The 15874-nt window shown below is 40.7% G+C and overlaps 1 protein-coding gene across 1 annotated transcript in view; it reads right to left on the bottom strand.

Annotated features, from left to right (window-relative positions):
• ube2o (ubiquitin-conjugating enzyme E2O) overlaps positions 1-15874 on the bottom strand; it is a 39748-nt gene that overhangs the window by 23061 nt on the left and 813 nt on the right. The gene's annotated exons all lie outside the window — the stretch shown is intronic.

Raw genomic sequence — 15874 nt, 5'->3', positions numbered from 1 at the left:
ATGAAGCACTCTGCTGCACTACAACACAGACACAGATCAGCAAACATTTGCACCAATATAATCCATTTACTATTCAAGACAAGTAGCTGCTGCTCTATATTCCTTGCAGCATCTCTGCAGCTCCTCAGCCTTCATTATCTACACTGTTGATTCACAAGGACAGTAGAAAAGTACTGAAAAGTATGTGAAAAATTGCTGAATAAATAGACCAGGAGAAAGCAGAACAATGTGTGCGTTTATTTTACTTTTACTTAAGAGAAATTAAAAGTAGTGAAACTTACTTTTAGGGCTCAGAGATACTGAAAATGTGTAATTATAATGAATTATTTAGAGAAATAATCAGTTTAACATTTAGTGTATATGGTTTGTCTACTTTTTGTATACTCTATTGGCAATGGATATAACTCAAGTTACTGTTTTTCAGACCCGGTAACTTTCAAACCACAGACAAAACACCAACACCTGCAGAAACTGAAACTTGGATTACAACTTTAAGTCTGAACTGAGAAAGCATCACCAAACAGACAAAATGCCAAATCAGCTAATTCTAGTGTGTGTCTATGTTTTTTGCTATTCTGAATGAAGCCACTACAGCTCTGTGTGGCAGAAAGTGAACAATAATTAAAAAACAGGTACATGAAACTGCTTATAAAAAGCTACCTGCAGGAGGCTCGGCTCCTACTCTACAAGAACTGGCAGCAAGTACAAAGCAAAGTGGCAGCGAAGAGAGCCAGAGCCTCTGAGTTTGGGCCGAGACAGATGGAAGAAGAGGAGGAGAATGTAATTAGGAGTAAAGAGAGCGAAGAAATTAAAACACGGAGGCCTGCTGCATGTTAAGTAATGACTGGAGGGAGAGAGAGTTGTTGCAGTGTCTTAGGCTGCTTTCACACCTGAAGTTTGGTTCATCAAGGGGGAATAAATGATTTACTGTTACATCATGTTTCAGTTTGTTTGGGACCGGAGTCACGGCGGAAAGAAAAAAAAGCGCTCAACAGTGTGGCGCTACTAAACCTGAAGGGAACGCACCCTGTTTTTTCCCTTATGATGGGACACTTTGAACAACAAATCTGTGTTGAAATCGGCAGGAGGAGAGCTAGTACCGTTACCAGTTAGGAGTCGGTGGGCAGCACATTATTCACATAATGGTGGCCATTCTGTTGCACATTTTGCACTCGTACACCTCCACTGTAGAAATATGGGAAACAAGGGGCTGGCAAAACGATGTATATTAACTAAAGATTTTTGAAATACACTTATAATTTACATTTACTGTATGTATATACAGTATATGCTCGTCTCTGAGTCTGACCAAAAGCAAACAACTATTGTAGCTAACTGCATAGAGACCTACTTGCAGGGCAACAGAGATAGTCAGATTGGCCACAATTAATCCAATAAAAAGAAGATACAGGTTGAAAAACACCAGAATTTCCCTTTAAGTGATATCAAATCCAAAAGTGACACCAGTCAATATTATTTTTTAAGACTGTCCTCTTTTTTTTTCTCTCCTACGTGGTAAGACGTCCAAACATCCTACTGAGAATAGAAGTACAAACATAAGTGTACATTCACACACACACACACTGCTGGGTACTTGGCGTTGAGTGTGTGTGGAGGAGATCGATGGGTCGCCATGTTCTCTTGTAATCTATTAAACAGCAGCCTGTCTGCTCCTCATGTCTCTGCTGCTGGGGGTTAGAGTACACACACACACTCTCCTGTCTCCCTCCTCATCTTAAACCTTTTAGCTGAGAGAAGCTCAGAAGTACTAAACACATTTTTTTGAGACGGACACACACACGCAGCTCTTCTTCATTAATATTCTTTCAGTGCATCGTGCTGCGGTGCGCTACTGTAGTAACTGATTTCCTCACCAGTTCAAAAAAACACTGTTTAAAATCAATAGCATTTACCCCACTCCACTGGAAGAGAGAGCAGAGACAGCAATGCAACACCTGAGGTCACACTGCCCCAGAACCACTGAAGACCTTTGCTCCCATTATCAATTATGACCAGTATGTGGATTTCCTAGTCAACCAGTTGTTATGAAATGGCTGGTTGGCAAAGGTATAACCCGCTTAAAGCTGCAGTGGGTACAAATGGAGCAAATATGATTAAAAAAAAAAGTTATTTTTATAAAACGGTCACTATATCCTGACAGTAGAGCATTAGACAGGTAATCTGGAAAAAAGTCATGTTCCTCTGGTGTCCTCCGGTGCTCCTAATGGCATCTGCAGGATTTCACAGACCGGAGGAAAACAACCAATCAGAGCCGAGCTGGAGCCTGCCGTCTCTGAGCAGCTGTCAATCACTCGCAAACACCGATCAAAAGGTCAAACTAGGCAGCGCTGATCAAATATGAATCAATATTCTGTTACTGTAATGCCTATTTCTCTCCTCAAATGTTTTCAGAAACATCTTGTAGTGTACTGTTTAGCTGTAAAATGAGAAAGTTTGTCAACTGGCAGCCATATTGAGATCTGTTGAGAAAATACCAAGCACCGCCCACCAGCCGGAGCACAGCCAATAGGAACGCTCTCTCTCTCTGAAAAGACCTGTGATTGGCCAAAGTCTCCCGTCACGGGCTAGATTTTTTTAAAGCCTGAAAACAGAGCCAAGAGGAGTTGCAGAAAGTCTTGTTTTCACCTGAATTTCAATATGCTGAAAGGTTATTTGCCCAATGATGCCAAAAAATGTGTTGCATACTGAAGCTTTAAGAAGTGTAACTTTAAAATCATGTTCTTATATTCTGCTACAGAGCTTCATGTCCCTGCAGCGGGAGTGATTTTTCTCCAGGAAGAGACTAAAGAGTGGAAGGAAGATAGTGCTATCTCTCACTGATCATAGTGATATGGAGCTGAAGAAAAGAAATATTTTCACCCTCTTATCACAGTTCATTATAGGGAAGTATTTCCCCGAGATGACAGCACTCATATGCTGCTGGAACAAGTGACTGCTGGAGTGATTGAGTGGGGAGGGTGACTGAGTGTCCCACTTTAGTCTTAAGCTTGTTTTGATCATATTTGGGGTATCAGATACCTGGCTATTCATATCACTGCATGCATAATAACCTTCATATATCACAGATTTCCTTTCTTTTTATGTCCCAACAAGAGCTCTCGGATCCTCCACTGCTCTTCTTTTAGAAGTTTGAAACAAAAGTCTCACACAATTAGGAGAGCACCAAGCAATCTTTGCTTTTATTTAAAACCCACCATATCACAACTGATACCTTCTACAACAACAGACATACTGAATACTGTGAATACAGTGGATAGCGCCAATTAAAACACTTTCCCCTCTCGTTTCCCTGGTATACAGAGTCGCAGATGCCCACCTCATTAAAGCTGAAGTAGGCGAGATCGGAGCAAATATGATTAAAAAAAGGTTATTTTTATAAAAGGGTCGCTATATCGTGACAGTCACATGACCAGAGCACAGCCAATAGGAACGCTCTCTCAATGAAATGACCTGTGATTAGTCAAAGTCTCCCGTCACGGGTTAGATTTTTTAAATCCTGAAAACAGAGCCATGAGGAGGTGCAGAAGTCTAGTTTTCTCTCAGAACATTTGAATTACAATATGCTGAAAGGTTGTTATGGAATTTTTGCCAAATGATGCTAAAAATATACTGCCTACCACTTTAATGCAAACACAACGTACTGCAAAAGGATCAGAAAACTAGACGGCTAGGTTAACAACAAAGCAGCAGACTGTTGCTATGGCTCGTGTGATGATGAGAAGTGAGGCGGGAAGGTGGTGGTGGACCCAGAGTCAGACAACAAAAGAAAAAGACATGCACATTTGCACGAATGGATATGTGTCTATGTGTGTGTGGTATCTGTGTGGCTCTGAATAGAAGACAACCATGTCTGCCTCTCCATCCAGGCTGATCAGGTAGAAGGGACCAGATTGATTACAGGGATCGATGGAGGACAGTATCTGCTTTGACTTCCCGGCCTAATTAACACAAGTCATTATTCAGGTGCCGTACGAGGAGGAGGAGGAGGAGGAAGAGGAAGAGGAAGAGGGGGAGAAAGAGACACTGCAGAGTACTGCAGCTTGGGGCCACGCCTGTTCTCTCCAATCTGACAGACAGTTTTCTACACCAGGCTTTCTCGTCTTTCAGTTTCATCTCCGTACTAACGAGCCATCTGATCCACAAAACACAACAGGAAGTCAAATAAACACCGGTGGTAGTAACAGGTGCACATACTGCATTTCTCTCCACACACACACACACACACACACACACACATCTGCTGAAATTTCCCCCACGGATTCTGTTAAATATCGATCTGTGAAAACGAAGGTGCAGTCATCATACAGAGCCACATCCTCCACCTCAGCCGTCAGCCTCGGGCGAATCATGGCTCTGCTGCATCATTAGAGTTTTTGCAGAGTTTAATATAATTCACTATTCTCCGGGAGGAAGTGAACAGACGAAGAGTCTTCCGACTTCCCAGTTCAAATGGAATGCAGCATAGCTTCCTGCGGTTTACGTTTACAACCCTTCTCACACAACTTCCTGTCTCAACACCGAAGTAAATTTCCCCAGGAGAAATCGAGTCTGAGCGCACCTTGAAAACAACCACCACCCAACCCCTCCAGAGCCTTTTTTATTAGGCCCACCTGATAGGGACAGGAGGTTACTTAAAGTGATACTCCACCCACAATCTATTTTAAGCATCAAGCATTCATCCCCTGCCGACTTGAAAGGGGGCTTAAAAAGTATCAAAACCTCAATAGAAATATATCTAAACGCTACTACAGAATAATCCACTTCTCTGCCGTCTATCTGTTTGCTCCACATTCAAAGCAACATGTCTAAAAAACCTTGCTGCCACTTCACACATTACTCATTCACAAACCTCTCAAGCTCGAGTGCGCCAGTAAGAGCACCAAACTCCTGCTCTCCCGTTGGTCAGGAGAACAGCTCTGTCACAGCGTCCTCATTGGCTAACGTGATGCTGCACTTCCTAAACAAAACGAAGCGTAAGGTCGTCACACTAGACAATGACTAAGCAAGGATGGAGATCTCTATGACTATTTTTATAAGGACATTTCCATCTGAATTTTACCATAAATATAAGACAAAATAAATACCGGTAGGAGAGTTTGCTTAAATGGGATGAGGCCAAAAATAAAATCCAAATCAATGACAAGTCTTTGCAACCTTGGTTGATATATGGCAATAAACAACTGAATCATCGATCAAGTGTCACGCCCTGATACCTTCTCCTCGCTGCTGCCGGACAGTGCTGTCTGACTATTGATTCAGACACACAGGAAGGGTGCACAGCTCTATTAAAAAGAGAGCAGGTATACAGGGCTTTTTACCCACGGAGACCACAAGGGAATGACAAGTGAACTAATAGCACACAATATCTATTATAGAGCAGTCTTCTTGCAGTGTAGTTTCATGGATGAAATGAAAAAAAAAGGACCAAAAGCAAGAAGAAAATAAAGCTTTAGAAAAGTGAGGGAGGCACTGAGGGCTGCAAGACACAGAGAGCTGTACATTAGAAGGAGGGAAATGAGCGTAAACAAGCAGAATATGAAATGAGAGCGGGAAAGGGAGATGAAGACACAGTCGGCACAGAGGCAGAGGATATAAGATGGAGACAGAGAGATGGGGAGATGAAGGATGGGGATGGAGAATACTCGAGAGTCAATCACAGAGATGAGGGAAAAAGTCTGATGGAGAAGATGGCTGAAGGGAGGAGGAGGAGGAGGGTGCAACGAAGGGGTAGGCAGGGGTGTGACGGCGGAGAAAATGAAGATGAGCATTGAACGAGGCACAGAGGAGGCAGCAGCCAGCCAGCCCAACAAGTGGGAGAACGAGACGGATCCCAGGAGAGAAACAGAAAGGGTGAGGAAACAAGAAAAGCAGGAGCCAGAAATAGACTGGAGCACAGCAAACACAGCAGATAGAAAAAGGGGGAGGAAGAAGAGAGGGTAGAGAGAGAGAGAGAGAGAGCAGACAGTCTCCCCACTGGGCAGGGCCAATACTGCAGAGGAAAAAGGGAGGATGAGAGGATGAGGGAGGGAGAGAAAGAAGAGATGGGAGGAAAGAGGGCTGCTGGGATGGATGCAGGCTCCAGCAGCGGAGCAAGTCACTTCAGAGTCTGTCTATTCCTGTGTGTGTGTGTGTGTGTGTGTGTGTGTGTGTGTGTGTGTGTGTGTGGTCTATGCAGAGAAAGAGAGGATCAAATGAGATCCATTATCTCGGGGCAGGAGCTGGACGACCATCTAGTCAGCAGCAGCACATTACGTCAACATTCTCCAACACACTGGTCTGCTGGGACACTGAGGGAGGAGAGGAAAGAGGTGAACACGGGGGGAGGAGGAGGAGGAGGAGGAGGAGGAGGAAGAGAGGAGGAGGAAGAGGAGGAGGAGGAGGAGGATGAGGATGAGGAGGAGGTTATCAGGATGGGTTAGGAGGGCAGGAAAGAGTGGTGGGGGAGGGTGAGAAAATAGAAAGCAGGGGGGGTAGGAGATGAGGCCTGAGAAGAGGAACCTAAAGGGTGTGGAGGGGACGGTCGTGTTGTGTCCCTGTACTATCAGATTTCCTGTAAATACAATCTGCTGACATCATCTTTCAAGTGGGAAGTAGAAGCGGTGCCACCGGGAATTGATTTGCACGCTTGGATTTGTCCGACACGATGCCACAGATGTGTATCAATCAATACCAACATGGCATAAACTCCAGTGTCCACACCCTAAAAATAACCAGTGACCAATAATCAGTAGTACAATCCACATCAATAGTAGGGGTAGGGAAAAAAATTCATCTCTGTATCCCGATTTTTATTTTATTTTGTACGATTTTGAAATAGATTTTTTTAATGCCAGAATTGATATATTTTCTTCATTTGAGTCTATGTGGAGGTAAAAGGAAGTTACTGCTTTTATTGTTGTAGTCTTGAGTAACGTGGCGTCATATCCGTTCCATATCCGTCAACCAAAACAAACTGCAGCCGGCTGCAAGGAGGAAGTACAAAACAGTGGAGGGTCTGCGTGGATACGACCTGCACCCTCAGATGTTAAATCCAAAGTGGTAAACACTACACATACAGTAAAGTATGGAAACACTTTGGGTTTCACACATTGCCAGGAAAAGTAGAGCTAGACATCATGGCTAAAGCTGCATGCAAACTCTGTCATGGACAGGAAATGTTGTCGTATTGCGGTAACGCATGCAAAACCTCAATGTCTGATGACAAAACCTATTTTTGTGTGTGTGTGTGTGTGTGTGTGTGTGTGTGTGTGTGTGTGTGTGTTTTGTGTGTGTTCCTGCGCCTGCCTGGCACCTGCTCAAACCCATAACTAAGGCTTTGTACTCTAAGGCTCTGTTGGGTGGGCCTTGGCAGCGGCCTCATGTCCCAGATTACACCAACGCCTGCCAGCCTACCTCGAGCACCTGCATGATGGCTCCTGAGCAAACAAACAGCGCTGAAGGATGCATGACGACAATCATAAACTCATCTGAGGGTGTTAATGCGGAAAACGGAGCAGAATGTAAATTTTTAAATATCTATGGGTGACTTTTAGCCACTAGGTGAGCTTCAAAAAGCCATAGCCCATGTGCAATGTGGAAGGTTACCACGAGCATACCAAAGATCAATATGATTATTTGAAAGAGAACAGTGTGCAGATTGAAGTATTTAATACTCTTATCAACATGGGCAGAGTGGGCAAATATGCTTGCTTTACGCAAATGTATGTATATATTTCTTATTGGAAATCAATTAACAACACAAAACAATGATACGTATTGTCCAGAAACCCTCACAGGTACTGCATTTAGCATAAAAAAATATGCTCAAATCATAACATGGCAAACTGCAGCCCAACATGCAACGACAGCTGTCAGGGTGTCAGTGTGCTGACTTGACTATGACTTGCCCCAAACTGCATGTGATTATCATAAAGTGGGCATGTCTGTAAAGGGGAGACTCGTGGGTACCCAGAGAACCCACTTTCATTCACATAACTTGAGGTCAGAGGTCAAGGGACCTCTTTGAAAATGGCCATGACACTTTTTCCTCACCAAAATTTAGCGTAAGTTTGGAGTGTTATTTAGGCTCTTTTGCGACAAACTAGTGTGTCATGTCATGTCATGTCGTTAGTATCAATGGATTCTTTAGGTTTTTTCTAGTTTCATATGATGCCAGTATCTTCACTCTAGCTTTAAAACTGAGCCCGCTACAATCTAAAAATCGCAAGTTGCGTTAATGCATTAAAGAAATTAGTGGCATTAAAACGATAACGCCTTATTATCGCATTAACTTTGACAGCCCAAATACTCAAACAAGCTTCCCTAAATGACTGACTGACTCTGGTTGCTGTTTCATTCTGACCAGCTGAGCAGGTGGTGTCTCTCAAAACAAAATCAAAGACTCTCAGCACAATAAAAGGTAACGATATAAAAGCAATAAAACCCCAGGAGTCTCCTTGTTCACTTCATAAAGCATTAGACTCAATGTTTTTTTTTTACCTAATATTTCTTATTTCCTATAAAAAAAAAAAAGCATTCATGCAACAAACTATCTGTCCATGACTGTTGCAACTTAAAGTATAAAAAAGGCAACAAAATAATGATTATTCAACTGTGACAGAGGGGTCATGGACCAGCAAGCAGCCACGTAGAATTTATTAAACCCAAATCACAGCTATCCGATGAAGGCAGCACTCGGACGGAAAGTGCAGCTTTGGGACTACTGCGCTATAGTGCTGCCAACTTGAGGGCATTGTAACAGGATGAAATAGTTTTGCTGCTCTGCCTGAGACCGCACACCAGAGGAGGCTGGGTATTTACAATGGCTCAGAGAGCAGAAGGTGGGATCTTGCCATCTCAAGGACTAAAAGCCTGCACATTACCATAACAGCCATCTGGTACCAAACTGTCTGCCCGTCCCATTACAGCTTTTCCAGTCAAGAATTTTTATTTGATTTAATTTCACTTTCTCCTTATGGGGTTTAATTGGTATTCAGTACTTGTTTTCTCCACATCTTTTCCATCCACTTCCTCACTTTTTCCTCTCTTATCATCACTGGGGCCGGGACGAAACGATACTCGGGTGCCAATTCGATATGCGTTGCGATTCTTAATATTTTTAAGTATTGATGCATTCATCACTTTAATGTTGCAGCTGGTAAATGTGGAGGACATTTTAATGACTTTATATACTACCGGGTAGTTTAATCTATAATAATACATCATCATTTATTAGTTCATTATATTTTGTATAAATAAACCTGAATCTGCAAACTAACTCAAGTTATTATATTTATTAAACTTTAAGAGAGGGAAAGAGACGGTATCGGTATCGGCAGATACTCAAGGCTGCAGCATCGGACGTTAAAAGTGTGGTATCGAGCCATCTCTAGTTTCAGTTACCGAATGACTGATAGATTCAGGTACATCTCCGACACCCGCTGCACTGCTGCTCCCTCCGTGCATCCCATCGATAGCTACCTGCTGCTGCTGCGGTGCACTTCTGTCCTTGGATGGAGATTTCAAGGTTGTGCTGCAGCAACAGGGCTCTGCGTGTTTAGTAATGCCGACTGTGGCAGGCCCCAAAGCAGGCGGGGAAGTAAAAGAGTTTTTTTCTTCTTCTAACACAATAGTTTTAGAATTTATTCTTAAAACATTATACGTAACATATATGTCAGTAAGATTAAAGGCACGGTTGACAATGTTCTCCAGTATACGCTATTTGTTATATTGGTTGAAATGGTCTTTACACCCAAACAGCGATCCATTACTTGCGAGCTCTGAAAAAGGACCGGAAAAGAGCGGTCATCTGTAGCTGCTGTAATCCTGTAAAAAAGTCTACCAATCACTGCCTCGCGATCCGCTTGGAAAGAACCAATCAGATGCCTCCCTGCTCGTACTCTACCCTTGGCGTGCACCAGCCTGAACTCAAAGCGCGTCGCCGCCGCAAGTTTACTGGAGAATGGAAGAGAAAACTCAGCCCTGCAGTAGCACTGCCGCGGTTACTTGTCATGAGATAGCGCTGCTGAGTTGAGGTCCTCTCTCCGCTCTGTGAAGTAGTTATAAAGCGGCGGTGCTCGTGCATGTGTGTGGGGGGGTGTTGCTTTGGAAGGAGCCCCGAGGGGAGGGGGTGGGTTTAGACGGAGCTCCTGAGGCGAAGCTACTTTCAAATTAGGCTAGCTTTCCAACATCATCGACCCTATCTTTAATAACAAAATGAAAAACAAACTCACTGACAATGAACATAAAAATGCATCTAAATCAGTGAACAACAGTAACAGGCCTCTCAGTAACCTGCACTTACTGTAAATATAGTTTAGTCAGTGAGGATAATAATCATCTTAATCCACAGTCAAAGTACTGAATTGCTGATAAAGCACAGACGATGTCCTCGTCCTTACAGGATTATGCATCTATTACTGTACCTTCCTACTAAAATACAAAAGAGGTGCACTGAGCATCTGGTCTTTGTGTGCCTTTGCAGCAGAAGGTTAAGGTGAATTGTTGGTAAATCACTTAAAGTGACAGTTATACAGTGAACAAAACAATGACCCCACCATCCACTGTAAGGCAAAAATACTGCAAGTATATCATATATCGTTCAGGCCCTCTATGCCTCCTATCATGTTCCTGCAGCAGACAACTATACCGAGGTGTCCCGGTTCAAACCTCCTTGGAGATACAGATCTAAGCCCCATCACTTCCTCTGGAGATAGTTATTAAGATTTCATAGGGTGCAAAAAAATGTGCTGTGTTAGAGTGAAGTAGTGAGCTGCAGAGATGTTCCTGATTCGAGGCTACTGGTGGAACTTCAGCCGATCACGCTTTAGAGGCTGCTGGTACAAACTAGTCTTAGATGACCAAGTCCTTATATGACAAACTACCTGCAATCAGTTTTTCTTCGCTGCTCTGCTACTAACTGAAGAGTCATGAGATATGAGGCCTACATTACAACTTGTATACGACATCATTAGTACTGCCTTTTATGTCCCCATCTCCCCTCCTTCCTCACAGACCCCTCCCCAAAGCAGGTGCGTCTTGTGTGGTAGTTGTTTAATGTACTGATGTTTGTGTTTTTAGGGAGTCTGCAAGATGCAGTTAAACTTCCTTGTGAGCCACAGTTGGTCTCACATCTTTTGAATCAGCTCGCCTCAGCATCATATATGCTGACAAATCTCCATTAAGCTCCTCTGTTTATTCTTGTACCGCTTCTAGAAAATCTGGTGCAGGTTGTTATGAAATACAAAGTCAATGTTAAACGTGTGTATGTTCACGAATCCTTCTGGTGGCAGGAACACATTAAGACAATGAAATTTGATAAATGTTAGAGGCAAATTTTAAACTGAGAATGGCTAAATTTTCAGGCATTATAATTGAAGCAACAAAGAAACTAAGAAAACATTAGACTATCCATCTTGGGTCGTGTATTATTTGCACTTAATGGCAGCTGCTCTGCTCCAAACTATCAAAATCTTAGTCAAAATGCTGGTTGTATTGACCTCAGGAGAAACCCTAAAGAGGTTTTAAGCATCAGTTTTCCGTCCACTGATTGCTCCCGAGAGAAAACGTTTTCCACTGAGGTGCCGCCTGCAGAATAAATATAAGTCACAATTTTTTTTGTAGGAATATCATCTTGAAGACTTTGCATACTGCAGGAAGTAATCATGAATTATTGATTAGAAATCTTCACCGCGCTCTCAGGACGAAGCCCGCTGAGACGGAGCATGTGGTGCAAGCAGATAAGCAAACGACAAATCACACACTACATAAACATGAACACTACAGAGTGAAATCCATACGTGAGCACACTGGCACACACTAGATCCTTTGGGGACTCGTAATGACACAGCATTAACAGTCCACGAGGTGTGTAAACATCGGTGTCATTGTCTAACGCAGCCTTTGTTGTGAGGTTGAATGACACTCAGACCAGAACTTTACTCATTTAGCACAAAAGACAAAAGCAAGGCAACCTGAAATAGGTTTCTTCTGGTCCCATCCTGTCTCTCTAAAACAAGCTGGTATGAGCCATTTCCAGACCAGTCATCTTTTAAACCCTGTTCCACAAAGCCCAGGGGAAATCTAGAGAAGCTCGGGGGAATATAGCTGACAGCACATTCCCCCACTTCCTGACCAATTACTATTTCATTCATTATTTGGTTGTAGAAAAAACAGATATAACTAGAAAATGCATTTCCTGCTGGAAATGCGTGGGAACGCTGACAGCTGAAATTAACTGCAAAGCGTTGCTGAAAATATGGAACTGAATTGTAAAACTGGCAGAGTTGAAAGCTGAACTGCATGACCCCAAAAAATGTAAGAGCTGAAATACATTGCTAGAAAGCAGGAAACTAAACTGTAATACTGTCAAAGGTAGAAGTTGAAATTAATTAACTCGTTAGACAGAAAGTAGTTTTTGGGGGGAATGAACCTTTAGAATTATAAGTACTTGGACAGAAAGTAGTATTGAATAGTGAAAACAGTTTAATATTTTAAAAAGTATAAATAGTAGAAACGAGAAAAGTCATAGCACTAATGTCCTTAATGAGCTGAATATTTTTATATTTGAATGGTTTCTGTTGCTGAAAGTATGCAGAAGTAATTAAAGCCCAAAAAAGAACGGAGGAAATAGATGAATAAACCTTAGAAGAAGAAAAATACTCTGGGTGTGGTGTTCAATGAAACCACCATTAACAACAGATGAACATCCAACTGTGTCTCTAAGTGGAACAAGTTAGTGCGATGCCGTCTTTTAGGGCCGCAACCAACGACTATTTTCATTGTCGATTAAACTGTTGAATATTTTCTCAATTAATCGATTAGTTGTTTGGTCTATAAAATGTCAGAAAGGTGGGGCAGTTTTGTTTTCTACTATTATTATTTCTTCAAACCATGATTGCTACTGACGCATTCAGATTTATAAACGTGTATGTGCACTAGATGTTTGTTTATATTCAATTTTATTCAATACGTTTGGGTTTTCTTACATATTTTTTATATTGTTTATTTTCTAATCATTTTTCTTTATTATTTCAATCATTACTTTGAATGTGTCTAGTATTTCTATATTTTAATTTACTCATTATTATAAAAATAATAATAATATTTATTATTATTATTATTATTTCTTCTTATGTTTTATTTTATTTTTCTGGTTTCAATATTTGTTTTAAAAACAAAAAGAAATGTTGACACATGTTGGAATTGAATTGTAAAATAAGTCTTTTGCTAATAAAAAGAAATCTTTATAATAAAAACAAACGTCAAAAAATGGTGAAAAATGTCAATCAGTGTTTCCCAAAGCCCAGGATGACGTCCTCAAATGTCTTTATTTGTTCACAACTTAAAGATATTCAGTTTACTGTCATAGAGGAAGAAAAAAAACAGAAAATATTCACATTTAAGAAGCTGGAATCAGAGAATTTAGAGTTTGTTTTCTTACAAAATTACTTCAACCAATAAATCAATTATCAAAATAGTTGGCAATTAATTAAATTGTCAACTAATCGATGAATCAATTAATCATTACAGCTCTAGTGTCTTTTACCAGCAATTACCTTGAAATCTTGACACTTTTACACATTCTTAATTATTGACGCCTGTCATGTTCGATGATTAATTAAATCAAAGCCGCCAAGATTGAACTGGTAAAACAGTGGCTTTGTGACCAAAATGAAGTGCTACATCTGAAGACTGATCCAAGAAGCAGGTTAGCTACTTTATGTATCTCCATAACAGAGTAAAACCCTGAATGGGTCTTTTGACTAAGGCTGCACAATTAATCGAAATGTTATTGAAATTGTAACAGAGCCAACTGCAATTTGCAAATCGCAGCATGAGGAGGAAATGGCAGTATTTGTTAAAGGTGAAATGTGTGTCAAAATACCATTTTAAAATAAATATTGTGGTGCTGCAGAGATGTCCTGGCCTTCACATCATATTCTACAGACTTAAGAAACCATCTTTGTTTGGTACGAATCCACGCAAAAATCATGCATTTTAATGTTTTTCAATGAAAATGAGAATAATGATGTAAAAATGATCATTTTCTTCTAATATCGCAAATCATATCGCAATTGCAATATCAGTGAAAATAATCCGTATTAGATATTTTTTTTAAATCGTGAAGCCCTACTTTTAACATCATGTCTATGGTCCAGATTCAAAGGGATTTTGGATTCTTGGTAGGAGGTGAAGATGTCCTAGCAGGGTCCTGCACCTTATCAATTAATTGTGAGCTTTCTTCATCTTATCTGTGTCAAATGTCAGTAGATGACAGGTCAGACTGGATTTGAAATATAATGCAGGTGTACACCAAAAACTGACAATAACCTGATATTTTCAAGTAGAATTTCATTTCATTCTCACTGCGCAATATCATTTTCTCCTTGTCAAATTTTGTTAATAATCTGTTTATTGTCAATACTGTATATACTGCTCCTATTTTTAGGGTTCATATTTTGTTACACTTTGTTTAGCTCTTTTTTTTTTACTGTGTTAGCTGATGCATCTTGTTTTTTGCACTATCCCCTTTGCTGCTGTACACTGCAAATTTCCCCACTGCGGGACTAATAAAGGAATGTCTTATCTTATCTTATTTAAGAAGAGGAAACTAAGACATTGTGTAAATAACTTATAGTGTTTGACAATGTTTGGTCTCAGGCCAAGTCACACCCAGATGAGGAACTACATGGAGTCATGGTGGAGCTAATCAATAAGGTGTACTAGCAGGGTCCTGCACCTGATCAATTAATCGTGAGTTTTTTCATCTTATCTTTGTCAGCTGTGAGTAGATGACAGGTCGGACTGGTTTTGAAATATAATGCAGGTGTACACCAAAAACTGACAATGATGGAATTTCATTTCATTCTCACTGTGCAATATAATTTTCCACTTGTGCAATTTTCTTAATAGCCTATTTATTGTCAATACTGTATATACTGCTCCTATTTTTATAATTCCTTCTTTTTAAATGGTTCATATTTTGTTACACTTTGCTTAGCCCTTTTTTTTTTACCGTGTTAGCTGATGCATCTTGTTTTTTGTCCCCACTGCGAGACTAATAAAGGAATATCTTATCTTATTTAAGAAGAGGAAACTAAAACATTGTGTAAATAACTTAATAGTGTTTGACAATTTTTGGTCTCAGGCCAAGTCACACCCAGATGAGGAACTACATGGAGTCATGGATGAGCTAATAAATAAGGTGTACTAGCCGGGTCTTGCACCTAATCAATTAATTCTGAGCTTTCTTCACCTTATCAGCTCTCAGTAGATGACAGGTCAGGCTGGTTTTGAAATATAATGCAGGTGTACACCAAAAACTGACAATAACCTGATATTTTCAGGTGGAATTTAATTGAATTCTCACTGTGCAATATCATTTTCCACTTGTGCAATTTTGTTAATAGTGTGTTTATTGTCAATACTGTATATACTGCTCCTATTTTTATACTTCCTTCTATTTAAATGGTTCATATTTTGCTACACTTTGTTTGTTGATGCTTCTTGTTTTTTTGCACTATCCCCTTTGATGCTGTACACTGCAAATGTCCCCACTGCGGGACTAATAAAGGAATATCTTGTATTATCTTATCTTATTTAAGAAGAGGAAACTAAGATATTGTGTAAATAACTTATACAGTGTTTGACAATGTTTGGTCTCAGGCCAAGTCACACCCAGATGAGGAACTACATGGAGTCATGGATGAGCTAATCAATAAGGTGTACTAGCAGAGTCCAGTGCACCTGCTTAAATAAAGTAGCTACACTATAAACAGACAGAAAAGTGCTACCTGGCCAGACAGTCTGTGTATATTTGGTGTATTAAATCAGGTGGAAAGCCTGCTAACAGCAGCTGAGTGACATGAGGCAA

The sequence above is a fragment of the Sebastes umbrosus genome, chromosome 3 (assembly GCF_015220745.1).
Source record: "Sebastes umbrosus isolate fSebUmb1 chromosome 3, fSebUmb1.pri, whole genome shotgun sequence".
In the NCBI taxonomy this organism is placed as follows: Eukaryota; Metazoa; Chordata; class Actinopteri; order Perciformes; family Sebastidae; genus Sebastes; species Sebastes umbrosus.
This window is presented reverse-complemented; position numbering and strand designations above follow the sequence as displayed.